This window comes from Heloderma suspectum, chromosome 2 (genome assembly GCF_057233095.1).
Source record: "Heloderma suspectum isolate Gila_16-S chromosome 2, 16-S_ref, whole genome shotgun sequence".
Lineage (NCBI taxonomy): Eukaryota > Metazoa > Chordata > Lepidosauria > Squamata > Helodermatidae > Heloderma > Heloderma suspectum.
The window spans coordinates 289,963,231-289,978,137 of NC_139459.1; the positions used below are offsets into that span (position 1 = coordinate 289,963,231).

Sequence of the window (14,907 nt, forward strand, 5' to 3'; positions counted from 1 at the left end):
ACTTGGAAATTCCCTCTGCTCTTCCCCAGTAGTATATTGGACACCTTCCGACCTGAGGGGCTCATCTTCTGGCAGCATATCTTTTAGCCTTGTGATATGTTGCATGGAGTTTTCTTGGCAAGAATACTGGAGTGGGTTGCCATTAGTGGACCACATTTTGTCAGAACTCTCCACCATGAGAGAGTTGAGGGCCATGGGTGGCCCTGCACGGCATAGCTTATGGCTTCACTGAGTTATGCAAGCCCCTTTGCCACAACAAGGCAGTGATTCATGAAGGGGCTCACAACAATACAGCTCATTTATTGATTTAGGTAAAAATGTACCTGAGATCAGAACTGGAGCTGACCTGGCAGAACCGATTGGCCATAACAAGAGTTTTTCCCTCTTACCATAAGTTATCATGACCTCCCCATCCCAGCAAAACGCTGTTTATTCTAGGGGTGTGTGTGTGTGTGTTTGTTTTACTCTGTCATGCCAAACACCCCTTGGATGTAGACAAATAAAGAGAACAGGTAGAAATAAGTATTTCGTTTGTCAGTTTTCCATTTCAGTATAATCAGTCTTCCTCAGCTCTCAATCTCCAATCAGCGATTATTCCTTCTGCTCCCATAATAAGGCTATTTGCATGCTGAGCATTCCTCTCTACAGCAACTCAACATCATATTGCAAAGCACTGCTGATACTTTGAGATGGGGTCCAAATCAACATCTTTATAGTTTATGCATTTGGTGTTATGCCATAACCTTACTTGGAATTATGTAAATCCCTACAGTCATCAAAACAATTTGAAATAAAATCAATAAGTTTTGTTTTCTCTAGCAAGGTGTCTGATCACCAATATGTACATAATTATTCATACTTTCTGCCAAATGCTCTTAGGTGCTGAAAGGGATTCTGAATGTCTGCAATAAAGGTTTAAATGATGTAATCTAACAATTGAAGCATAACTACTGTAATAATAGTAACATCCTCAAAGATTTTGTTTTTTGTATTTTAAACAACATCATCAAACTTTTGGGATTAACCGAGTTTAGATTGGACAGTACAAACGATCAGATAATAAACTGGAACTACAATAATTCTACTAAGCTTTAGAAATAGGTGCTGGTGCTGATTGTACTGGATATTTATTAATTTTATGCTGACCTGGGGGATTCTTAAAGTACTATGAAAATATAGTAATAAAAAGTGACTGTTAGTTCTGTGGCCTTATTTCCCTTATTTCAACTTACCCTTTATTATCCCTTATTTCAACGTATCCATATTTGTGAGGGCCCTTGTCTCTTGGATCTCCTGGATGACATCAAAATTTAGATTTTTAAACACCCTGAATAAGTTGTAAGTTGTAATTTTACAGAGCAATCCTGTGTTTCCTGGGAGAGCATCCCAGGGACAACAAGGTATTTTGGATTCCCCCCTCCTGAGGCTATAGACAACCTCAGGAGGGGGAATGCAACATCGGAACCCTCCCCCTCCCCCTTGCAGCCGCATAAATAATTGCAGTGGCTGCTCTACTTCCTGCTAGAGGTAGAAAAGGGTGCATTCTGGTGGATGGGGACGGGAGGGGAGAGGAGAGGCTGGGGTCCTGCCCACCACTGGTAAATGACCTAGGTGGGCTCAAAGGTCCAACTAGCGGGGGTTTGGATTTTAAATTTTGTTTGTTTGAGCAGGTGGAGGAGTAAGAGATGAAATTGCTTCCATCCCTCTCCTGCCCTGCCAGCAACAGCCCAGCAGCCTCTGAGCTCATTGGCTTCCATCGAATGGGGAGTAATTCTGTAGGTTTGTGCCCTTCGATAGAAAACTGAGGCTGCAATCCTAATCATACTAGTACATCCAATTAAACACGAGGGTATTATTTCAAGGTAATATTCATAGGATTTTGCTCTGAATTTTGGTTCATATGTAGTAAAAAAACAACACAAACCTCTGAAAATATTTCTCTCTTCCTAAAACATATGGCAAGAACTCTGCCATATAACAGCAGTGAGAATGCTAGCACATAGCACATTGGAACTGTACTTACCATATATACTGTCACAGCTTTCTCTTTGCATGTGATATTGTGCAATGTCCTTCTGTCACACATTATCAGAGATGTCCAACTGGGTAACACACCAGCCGTAATATGTGACTATAAAGCATTAGCAAGCAGCTTTTCTGCACTTTATGTTGTATTTTTACTGCTGTCTTACACAATTGGATGTGTACCTCTCTGCATGATAGGAGTGGAAATCTCTCTCTCTCACACACACACACACACACACACACTGGGCAGAATCTCATGGTGACAAGGCGCGTGTGGCCGGTCCCACCAATTCTGTCATGGAAGTGGCCCCCACCACTTGCACAATGGCAATTTAACGCTTCCTAAGTCGACCTGAAAGAAGCAGAAATGCCCGTTTCTAGAAGGGGGCAAGTTCCACCGACTTGCCTCATTCCAGAAATGTGCATTTCCACTTGTTTCAAGGCTTTTCCCCTAGAAGCATTGAATTGGTGGGGCTGGCTGTGCATGGAACAAAAGTGGCAGTGGGCTCTGCCTGCAGACAGGCAGGATTGGATACTACCCACTGTAAGCACCTAAAGATACCTTAAGCTAATCGTAGTAATTATAATTATACAGGCGTAATATAAGCTATTTATCATTTTCAGGGATTTTACAAATTCTCCATAATCCACTCCAGAAACAATCTGGAATAAAATAATTAAATTCCCAAGTCGGAAAGTATTCCTTGCAGCTACTTGCTGTGGTGACTGCTCCACCACCCTACTCTCCAGCCAGGCTATCAGCCAAGTCATCCCTCAGTGAAGATCCCAGGCACTGGGGGGGGGGGGCAGACAAGGGTACAGCTTGGGCAGAGCCTGGAGATTCAGGGCAAAGGGCAGCCCAAGCTGTGACGTGATTATCATGAGGGGGGAAACTGAGGTTAAACTGTAGATCATGCTTGAGGATATTTATGGAAACTTATCATCCTGCATCTATCTACCTATTGTTCAGATCTTGTGAGATTTGCTGGAGCCAGTCAGAAGCAGTGTTAGGGCAGAACAAGCAACATTTGGATCAGTGAGTTGCTGGCCCAGGCCCTTCTCTAGAACAGTGTGTGTGTGTGTGTGTGTGTGTGCGCGCGTGTGTGCCGTTAAATTAGGACTTGCAGTTTAAGAGATAGAGTTATGTTTCCCTACATGACATGCTCTCTCAAGAACTTCCTCTCTTAGTGTTTCTTGAGTGTAGACAGAAGGGAGGGACAGCAGGTGGGAGGGACAAAGCACCATAATAGACAGGGACATTGATCCTAGGGATGGTGGGAGCCCATGTTGCTGGATGTATAGGTCTTAAGGGAGCAATTCTATTACTTCCATGACTGATGCTCGTAAGCCTCCAAACTCAGAGGCTTACGAGCATGCAGTGCAGAGCCGGAGGAGCAGCGGAAGTGATTGTCGCCTCTGCCACTCCTCCTGCTCTCCATTTTAGCTAGATGGGCTTTTTTCCCCATGTAGCTGGGGTGCATCGGAGGGGGAGGGAAGGAGGCTGGAAAGGCCTCTGGATAGCTTGTATCCTGGCTTCTCCAGTTCCCTCCCTTCTCTGCCCACCAGAACACCCTCTTTTACCCCTTCTCTGAGGTTGCTTTTCCAACCTCAGAGAGGCAGCCAGTGTGGTTCTCCCCAGTCTGGCTATGAAGGGGAGGAGTCAGGGAGTGCAGATTCCTGGCTCTGAAGGATCCTATGGCCCCCCAGATGCTGTCTAGGGGCCATAAGATTGCTCTCTACATATATCTAAGAAATATCTAGTTATTTTCCTCTCACACACTCACCCCTACTGCCATGTCTGGCTGTAACCACAAATCCTAGCAGGTTAGTTTAGGGACCAGATTACCTGAGGGATGACCTCACCCCTTACATCCTTGCCCAATCTCTGCAATCTCTGAGGGAGCACTGTTGAGGAGCACTTGCAGTAGAGCATTTTGTGTCACACAGCAGCCAACCTCTGGCAGGCTTTACCAACTGACATTAGACAGACCCCCATAGTTCTGACATTTAGATGTCTTCTTAAGACCCATCTGTTCCCACAGGCTTTCCCTGAAAGGTGAACCAGCCAGCTATAGTCTGTAGCACACAGTAGAGTGTGCGGTTTTACTATTGATTAAATGTTTGTGTTGTTTTATCATCAGATTTTATAGTTGTGTTAATGACATTACATTTTACCTTCACCGCTTTGAAAGTGTTATATAAATTTGAGTAATAAAGAAATAAATTAGGCAGCCATAAACATAATGAGGTTAAACAAAGGGAAGTAAAAGAAGCTAAAGGACACCAGTCAATCCACCAGTGATTAATGGTTTTACAGTGAAATAGGCCAGAAAAAAGGGCTTTAAAGTGAACTGGTCAATTTTAAAAAGTTTGCAGTCATGGGCAATAACCAGTGCTGCCTGCACACCAGCAGGACCAAACACTAGCACTTCCTAAAACAACCAGAAAATGAGTGGAAACGCTTGTTTCCAGAATAGAACAGGTCAGCAGACCTAGCAGAAGGGAGCCCCATTGACCTGTCCCACTTCAGAAATAAACGTTTCAGCTTGTTTCCAGGATTGTTCTAGGAAGCGCTAGCTTCTTATTGTGCTAGTGGAGGAGCAGCAGCAGGTTTGGATACTGCCCTATGTTAATAACAAAACATTGACAGGATCATACCTTTACTAGGACCAAACAACAGTTACAAAACAGTCTGCAAGCTTTGTTGGACTCTTCTTCAGGTTGGATGTTATGTTAAATAAATATGTGGGGGGTGTGTATGTGTGTGTGTGTTTGTGTGTGTGTGTGTGTGTGTTTTAAGAGTCTGGGGTGGGGGGCATGATAGAAAAGTCCAAATGTGGGCCATGATGTAATTTCAGAAATATATATATAATTTCAGAATTAAAATGGAAACTTTTATTTCATGGCTCATCAGATTATATATATGGGATGGAATCATGGCATGTATATGGTGTGTGCGTGCATGTGTGCGTGTGTGTGTGTGCATATGTGTGTGTTACAAATATGTGCTGCCTCTTCCTAAATCATGCATGAGCCTGAAGTCACTGGCCAAGTTAATGGAGAATGGGCAAATCCAAATTTCTGAAATTACTTCTGTTCTTGGGGTTACATTTCACTGATCAGTGGTGGCCTTAGAATAAAATGTATCTGATTATTAATTCAAACACTAAAACATAGTACTGTTTGTCACTACTGATGTGGCCTATTCCAGGTGTGAGGACAACTTCCCCTATTTTGCTCCTCTTAAAATCAGTGTGCCCACATCCCAAGGTGCACGATATCCTCCTGTGGATTTCATGTTGTCAAGGCAGGTTGGGTTGGGGGTCTTTCCTCTACATCTAGGGAGGGTGAAATGGAGTATGATCTGGAAACAATATTTGGGGGCGGGATCTCCAAATCTTGGGAAGTCCAGATTATTCTAAAATTTAGTAGAATCTCTACTCCATAATTGCCATATTTTATTGCTGTAACTACATTTGAGTGTTGTTGTTTTAAAATTATTGTTCTGAGTATCCTTTGCTATGACTTGCATTGTTAAAAGAGTAATTTGTCATTTTCAAAGATTGCAACTATTTTGCTTCCTCTTCTTTCTTTCTCTTTTTTATATAGAACCTCCACACCATTGTATGATTATCAGGCAACCACTTGATTATAAGTTCATGGTAAGTTTTCAATTGCTTTAGCTTGTTTGATGGTCTTGATGTCATTGCTTGCATTCATTCAGTGTAGTTAGTATTTATCCATGAAATCATTTAGAAATTAGCTGTGACTAATACATCCCAGTTCAATTAATCTGATTTAAAATCTTATGGCTTTTTTGGGGTCATGGCACCCCACATTTGAAAGCCACCCCCCCCCATCCAAGAAATTCACCTGGCTACTACTTTGATGTGTTTCTGGCACCAGGCAAAGATTATTTGTATTCGAAGGCATTCCAGTATCTCATATAGCTGGTTTTAATTGTTGCTTTATAGCTTAAGTTTGTTTTATTGATCAGTGTTGCTGTTTTACTGTTCATTGTTGTGTTTTATTGTATTGTTGGATTCTTTTAGTTATATGCTGTTTTAGCAGCTAATGCTGAAGGGAGGGGGGCATTTAATAAATAAGTCTCTATATTTCTAGTATTGCTGTGACATTTATGATTCAAATCCTATTAAATATGTATTATTGGCATACAGGGAGCATGTTGCCTTAATACTGGGGGCATGAACCACTCTGTCATAGGCACAGTGCCTGCTCACCGAGGATTTTCATAAGCTCAATAGAGGTGTTTGCCCCTCTCTGCCCATGTCTACACACTAGAAGGGCAAAGTGCCATTATGCTGAATAGAAGCCGGTTTGATCCTTCCCCCACCTTTCTGTGTGCATGGGTTTATGCACAGGCAGTGCAGCATTTCAGAGTCATCAAAGTGAACGGAGTGTCTGTCCATCCCTCCCTTATCCCCTTCCTATCAGCGTCAGCCTTCCTATCAACATGGTGCAATTACTCATATTCTGCAGGGTCAGCCCTGCCATTCAGTAAGGTGAAGCAGCCTGCTTTGGGAGGCACTATAAGGAGGGTATAGATGAAGGCAGGAATTGATTTCCGAATGGTGCAGTCAAACTTATAAAAGTGCTGGCCTTAGCAGGAGGGGCACCATTTGGGCACCACTTCAGACAACAATGTGTCTTGGGTTGGCCCTTGGAACATATAGCTTGCACTGAGCTGGTGGGGAAAAGGCTGGATGGGGATATGGAAGGTGTGTACAGACCTGCCATTCCTTATCTGATCCCTTCTCCATTCCTTCGCCCTACACACACTTGTAGGCAGCAGGGGGTTGGGAAATAGGATTCACGGTTCACAGAAGCTGAACTTGTGGCATATTGGGTTGTGAAATTTATTACAAATTTAAGGTCTACTTCAATTGTGAAATTTTAACCTTCTCTTCACAGATTAACCTTTATGCACAATAATGTGTAATTTATTTCAGAAACAAATATCTTTAATGGTTCTACTTACTGTACTATTCTTAGAATTGGAAACCAAGAAACAAATAATGGCTTCTTATGGTTTTTTGGCATTTGTATTAAACCATATTTTGATTGGTTAAGTATTTTCTGAATGCCATGTTTAGCGAGCAGAACCTGCACCATATCCATTACACAATCAGATTCAGGATATTCTGTTGATTCTGGAGTCTGTACATTGGCCAGGCAAGTACCTCAGGAACTGTGTAATTGTTGGAATAGTGTCCTCCCATGTTGCACTGTGCTCAGCATATCTCTTGAGCCCACCTCCCTCAGAACAAAAGCAAACACAGCTTGAACAAAGCAATCACTGTGCTAATGGACTATCAACCTAATTTATTTAGACAGGGATCAAACTTACATTAAACTGCATCTGGTGAAATACATTAGTAACAGAGGTAAGGCTGAGCAGCACCTTTGTACAACAAATAACCCTCCTTTCCATAAATGGATAGATAGTATTTATACTGAATATTGTACGGAATATTACACAATCATAATCAGCTCCCCCCTCCCCCTAATATTAAGAAAGAAAGGGTTGATACTTACTTCAATAGCAACTGAGTTTCCCATTTGTTCAGTGCAGGTTTCCTAGAGAATACCCATAATGTTCTAAACATAAGAAGAGCCATGCTGGATCAGACCAGGGTCCATCTAGTCCAGTACTCTGTTCTCACAGTGGCCAACCAGCTGCTCATAGGAAACCCACAACCAGGACATGAGTGCAACAGCACTGTCCTGCCCATCTTCCCTAGCAACTGGGGCACATAGGAATACTGCCTCTGATACTAGAGGTAGCATATAGCCATCAGGACTGGTAGCCATTGGTAGCCTTCTCCTCCAGGAATTGTCTAACCTCCTTTTAAAGCCATCCAAACTGGTGGCTATCATGTCTAAAGGGAGATGTGTATCTGTAAACACATGGTGGGGATATGCCTAGGAGCCACAGCCAATCACAGATTTCCAGCACATGTCCCCCATGTATTCTTGTGTGGCACGACATACAATTCCTCTTGATACTTATGTTTTTTACTAGAAGATGCACAGTAGACAAGCAGCAACTCATTTGCCATATAAACTAAAAATCATCCCTTAACATCTGTAAATATAACTGGATAAAGTACTACCATTGTCCTTTATCGCATTGAATTCTTGGACTCATGCAATATCATCCTATTACCTTTACTGGTGTAATTAATTTGTGCCAAAGTGCCAGTCAGGAATAGTAACACTATATGTGGTAGTCACTGACCTCTTTCTCTGAAGCTTGTAGACACTTAACAGCTTTTCCTGGCTGACAGAATAAGAATTGAATCATCACTCCAGTGCTGAAGGAGTTGCACTGGTTACCAGTTGTTTTCCGGGCCAAATTCAAGGTGTTGGTTTTGACCTTTAAAACCCTATATGGTTCCGGCCCAGCCTATCTTAAGGAGCGCCTCCAGCAACACCAGACAGGCCGCTTAACAAGATCAGCCTCGGATGGCCTTCTCTCTGTCCCATCAGCCAGGACAGCTAGACTGGTGGGGACGAGGAAGACGGCCTTTTCTGTGGTGGCCCCCACTCTGTGGAACTCCCTCCTTAGGGAACTCCGCCATGCCCCCTCTTTAATAAGCTTCCGTCATGCATTAAAAACGTGGTTGTTCAGGCAGGCATTTGGGGTGGGTTAGGGTATTTTAGAAAATGCTTTTACTGTAGAATTTTATTGTTTTAAACTGTTTTATTGTACGCTGTATATCGCCCAGAGTGGCTGGGTGACCAGCCAGATGGGCAATGAATAAATTTAATAATAAATAAATAAATAAATAATAGTTTTACCCAAAATAACGTTCACTAGATATTTTTAAATGGTGGCTTCTCAATGTTTTTTCTTATGTTTTCATATTTTTCATTAGGAGGTGAGACAAGCGATGGATTATAATGCTGCCAGCTTAATTCATGCTTGTCTTGTTTGTTTCCAAGACTTGAATGCAGAACCAAATAAACTTTACTAGGCAATTATTCAGTCTGAGACGGAAGGGATAATTCATTTTATCTTGCCAATTTGTCTGTAATAGTTTTTAAAGAGAGAAGAATGAAAACTAAACGGAGGTATTAGCTGTTTGGCAAAGAAAATGTGTTTTTTGTTTGTTTCTTTTTGTTTTGCTCAAATGCAATTCTGAACTAGGGAATTGGATTTTTGCAAAATCAGACCACAATAGTTGGAGGTTATTTTCTTCTTCTACATTTCACAAATCATGACATAAGCTTCCACAATTGACTTATTTCAGGGGAGTTCCAGTGTCTGAAATTCAGTGAAGACATGCTTGTTTCCGTTGTGGTCAGTGGCTTAGCTGGACTTTCAAGGACCACATGAACACAGTCTGCACTTGCAAAAAGCTTTATTCAGGACGAAGTATTGAGATCACCATGATGGTTCACCTCAAACATTTGAGTGACCCAGAACAGAATTTTCAACCCTCTGATATAGGTGATAACAACATACACTAAACCACATTCCTCCATGCCCTCCCCTCCTCTATTTGCTATTCATCATTATATAAAGCAATATTGTGTTAAAGCTTAGATGTAAGTTCATAAAGGTTACCGCAGATGACAGGAAAATGCTAGCTTAACCACAAGCTCTCTAGGAAGCTAGAGAAACCCACAAACTACATCCTGTTACTCTTCACTTTTGCATTAAGCTAAGCCTTCAATAAGTGTTCTGTCTTGCATTCTTGCCCTAATCTTATTATGGCCACTAACTTAAAATGGAGTCTCTTTGGCCAAAGCTGAATGTCCATTACAGCCATGACATTTTGAAGAGGAGCTTGCAGCTGTAGATTTCTTAGAAATATCTACTGCAGCTACTCACAATGTTGAAGAGGCATTCTGTATTCTAAAATGAACAGTGGTGTACCTCCTTGGCAATGTGAGATACTGTATATAATTAGCCATGCATGGGCATGACAGAGGATTTATGATAGCCTATTTAAATTTTAACTATCTTGCATACATGCCAAGATGACAAGCTTTTGCATATTTATTGTTCGCCTATAGTGTGTAGTAGTTTTTTTTTCTTTGAAAATTCAGAAAATTGTTGTTTTTCAACATTCTTACCAAATTTTATATCAGTGGATAGAAATCTAAAATATTATTTTGGATTTTCAAAATGAGACTATATTTATCCAAAGTTAAGGAAATGGTTGACAGTGATCCGTGAGGTGAATTATCACTACTAAATAAGAAGCTCCACTTGCTGCAGGAAATTTCAAAAGTTAGGGGTGTGGCCCCAATGTTGGAAAACCGTTGTTTATAATTCATTATAATCAGTTTTTAAAAATCAGTTTTTAATCACTTATAATTAATTATAAATAAGGGTTTGTTTGTTTTTAAACCAACATCATCAACAACTAAGATTTACTTTCCCTTTCAAAAATCCCAAACATTTTTTTAAAAAGCAAAACACACACCTCTCTGCATGCTACTAGCAATGTGAAAGCTTAGATATCCAGCTGCCAGAGAGATTGTTTGACATCACTTGCATATTCCATTCTCTGAGGATATAAAAGCAACTACTGAGCATAACAAACTGGATGACTCTGGATGGAAATAAAGTTATTAATTGGCATTTTAACTTCTCATTTATTTTCATAGATTTGTTGTTTTCAAAGCTCAACCAGGTGTTATAATTCACCTTCTGAATGATGAGTTATGGGATTTGGGGATTCCAATTATCTGAAGTCATTTCCCTTGTTTTTAATTTGCTGTAATGCAATTTCAATTATATGTAGTGCTGAACAACTGACTCCAATTTATGTAACTAATGTAGGAGTATAATAAAACATTATTTCACTCCATGATATAACAATTAACAAGGGCTCATTGTTTTCATGAAGGCTCAAAACTATTCATATTGCCTAGGGCATGCAAATTTGTTGGGGATATCTTGAAGTATATATATGGCTTGAGGTTGTTTCCCAGCAATTGGAGTGTTGCTGCAACATATATGCAAGGCACTTTGGGGATAAAATTGCTCATCTTTATGGTGACTTGGATGCCACAGTTGATCCAAGTCCAAATGAAATGTCCACTGTTTCATCTGGTAAGGTATTGTGGTATCAGTTTCCGGATCTGAAGCCCATTTATATGGAGATGCCTGAAGTGGTGTATCAAGCTACTTGCCTTCTTGACCTTTGCCCTTCATGGCTAACTGGTACTAGCCAGAGGGGACTAGCTAGGAGGGTCCACTGTGTGGTAAATCCAGTGCTGCGGGAGGGGTGGGTGCCTGCTGCCTTGAAGGAAACAGTGCCCCCTTGCTTCTCAAGAAAGCCCCACTGGACCCACAGTTCTTATTAACGATCACTCAGTCACTAATATCACCTTAAGGAAGGTGCTCAAAAGGGTAGTGGCTGCACACCTTCAAACAGTCTTGGAAAAAATGGATTATCTAGACCCTTTCCAGTCTGGGTTCAGGCCTAGTTTTGGAACTAAATCAGTCTTGGTTGCCCTGACAATAACCTTTATCAGGAGAGAGATGGGGGAGAGCAACGCAACCCTGTTGATTTTCCTTCATCGCTTAGTATTTTTTAAACTGTTGACCATAGTATCCTTCTATATTGGTTCTTTGTGGAGTGGGATTCAGGGCCCTGGTGCTGCAGTGGTTCCATTCCTGTTTGCAGGGTCATGTCCAGAGGATAGCATTCGGTGACCATACGTCAGGTCCATGGCAGTTAAACTGTGGAGTCCTCAGAGTTTTATTCTGTCCCCACTGCTATTCAACTTCTATTTGAATGTTGCCCCTATTGGGAGCAGTCATTAGGGGATTTGGAGTAAAGTGTCACCAGTATGCTGATGATATCCAACTCTATTTCTCTGTTTGAGTCAGAAAATACTGTGTAGGCCTGGGACCAGTGTCTGGATGAGAGCCAATAAGCTGAGGCTGAATCCTGACAAGATGGAGGCACTTTAAATAGGTGGTTTCCTTGTATGGGAATTTGGGAAGTTGCCTGCTCTGGATAGGGTTGCACTCCATCTGAAGGAATAGTTGTGTAGCTTGGGGATACTCCTAAATCCATCCTTTGCATGGCATTGTTATAGAAAAGTGGAACAAAGATTTAGGTCAGGAGATTCCAACCCCTACATTAAAATTCATATGGAAGAAAGTTCCAAAATGTAGAAGATACATGAACCTATAAGGAGTATCTTTTAAGTTGGTGTTTCAGGGATACTTAATTCCAGCTGAAATAAATAAAATTTATAGAATGGGTAATGAAAAATGCTGGAGAGGATGTGGAGACAGGAGCAGGAGTGATTTCTTTGCATATGTGGTAAAAGAATGGGAAGTAAACTAAAAAGAATTATGGAAGAGATCTTGGGTTATGAATTTCCAGCAAATGCCTTTTATTTTTCCTGTTGGACTCCAAGGCTATTCTATTAAGTGACAGAGAACCTATCTTGAATTCACAGCTGTGTGAATTGCCATTGCAAAAAGCAGCAGTAATACGGTAACTGTTGAACAATGGCTAAAAATATGTGGAACATTTGACAGTTTGATCTATTGAACTCAGGTTGTGTAGTTGTATGAAAGTAGACAGAAATAATGCTTCCTTAAAAAAGTGGCCATCTTCTATATATTACTGGTAGAGAATTAAAAGATCATAGATTTTTCTTCCCAAAACACTGATATAATTTTTGTTATGTATGTGCAAGATAATAACAGAATGTATTGTGTTAGGTACGGCCTCTGTACTTATCATGGAGGGTAAGGCTATCAATAGCTACTGGTCATGATGGCTATATATTACCACCAGTATCAGTTGCTGTGGAACACAAGTGGGAATAAACTACTGTACTCATGGGGCTTCCCTGGGGCAACTGATTGGCCAGTGTGTGGATAGAATACCTGACCAGATAGGCCTTTGGCAGGGCTCTTCTTAGGTACTTTTGTTTCCAATATGCTTATGCACACCAGTTATGGGTGTACTGTCTTAATTTTTAATGTTTTCGAAAATAGTTTTAAAAGAGTAAGTTTGAGAGGGGGCAAGTCAGAACAGAAGATTATGGTTTCTGGGCTATAGCTCATATATGGAGTATAAGGCTATCAGCGGCTGTTTGTCATGGGAGCTATACATTATCTCCAGTATCAGAGGCAGTATGCCTCTGTATACCAGTTGCTGGGGAATATGAGCTGGATGATGCTATAATTGTGCTTATGTCCTCCATGTGGACTTCCTATAGGCATGTGGTTGGCCAATGCACAAACAATTATTTTATTTATTTATTTATTATTATTTAGGTATATACCCCATTTTTCATGGCAAAAGGCCTTCACAATGCAGTTTACAATATAGTTAAGCATAAACACAACTTAAAAACAATAACAATTCAGTTAAAAACACACACAATTCCCTGAGATTCCAGTGCATGAATGGATATTTTAGAGACGTTTGGGATCCTGATTTCAGTGAAAAACCTTTTGGAGTGGATCACCTTTTGAAGCTGCCTGAAGGAACCTGCCATGATGTGGTTCATATGTCATGATCGGGAACGTGGCATCAATACCTGCTCCACAGCTGTTGACTTTCATGGGCATGAGGATATAGCCATCATTAACCTAGTATGTAGACCGGAGGTGCTTGACTACTGGACAAGAATGCTGGATTAGATAGGCTTTTCGTCTGATCCAGCATGGCTGCTTTCTGTCCTTATTTTGGGCTTTCAAAACAAAATAGTTGGACAATCTTTCATTAAAGATTTACAGCACAATTCTATACATGTCTATTTAGAAGTAAGTCCCATTGAGTTCAGTTGAGCTTACTCCCAGTCCCAGATAAGTGTGTATAGAACTGCAACTTTATGTTTACTTCAAAGGATCCATTCAACTACTACTTGTGGTCAGTTTAGAAAACATACATATCATGGGAGTTGACACAGTTGAAAACTCGCATGTTATGCTGGTTATGTAAGTGGACCATTCTCTTAAATTAAGAAAATATTCAAAACCAGTGTGAACAATCCTAAAGTCTCCTCTGACTACCATAGTACAAACATAGATGGTGTTCTATTTATATACAAAGTAGGAATTTAGTGTAGGAAGGGAGGCTGCTTAAAGCCTGTGTTTTCTGAATGTAATATACTGGTATGTATTAAGAATTTTAACACCATGTCTGAAAACAAACTGAAAGAGTTATTGGAACGTTACAGAATTAATACAGATTTTATTCCAAAAATGGCAGCTTGTCAAAATAATAAACCAGACAGTTAGGGCCATATGGTCCTCTCAGCTCTCACAGTGTGGAGAAATCTTAACAGCCCAAATACTGCAGAGTAACACCGGGGGAGGGACGGAAGGGCAGGTGAGCAGATGGAAAGCCAGAAAGTCTGTGAAATGACCCCCAATTTCTTATGTCTCCATTTTTTCATTTTGTCTATGAAACAGCTGAACAACGCAATGAATAGAAGGAAAAAGTTGTATTCATAATATTCCCTCCGCATTTCCTTTAGGCACATGCCTTTTAAGAAGGATTTAATCTATTTTTAAAACAAAATTTTGTCCTCTTTTATCTTGACCGATGAACAAACTTATTTAGGCATAACTTTTCTGGGTTTCTGAAAATAGTTTTGCCAGTACAAGAACATTTGCTTTTGCTTGAGCAAACAGGTTGGCTGAAAGAGATGTGAGAGGATAACTATTCCTAAAAATTAGCCTAAGTATGTATTGTTCCCTCTCTGTCTCTGTCTCTCTGTCTCTCTCTCACTTTCAATCAAAAATATTATTTATAGGAATTTCTTACAATGAATGGCAGTTTGGGGCGGGGGGGGGGAGTTCAATATATATGCTTGGATCCTGAATTCCCATGAGTAGAACTTCCTGTTGGGGGAGGGGGCAGAGAGGTG

General features: G+C 40.8%; 1 protein-coding gene across 2 annotated transcripts in view; it reads left to right on the plus strand.

Moving 5' to 3' along the window:
• Positions 1-14,907, plus strand: part of ATP2B2 (ATPase plasma membrane Ca2+ transporting 2) — a 606,047-nt gene that overhangs the window by 206,775 nt on the left and 384,365 nt on the right. For both annotated transcript variants that reach the window (XM_084832463.1, XM_084832462.1), the window contains exon 2: positions 5,635-5,687. The gene's annotated coding sequence lies outside the window, so the exon portion shown is untranslated. The remainder of the gene's footprint in view (positions 1-5,634; positions 5,688-14,907) is intronic.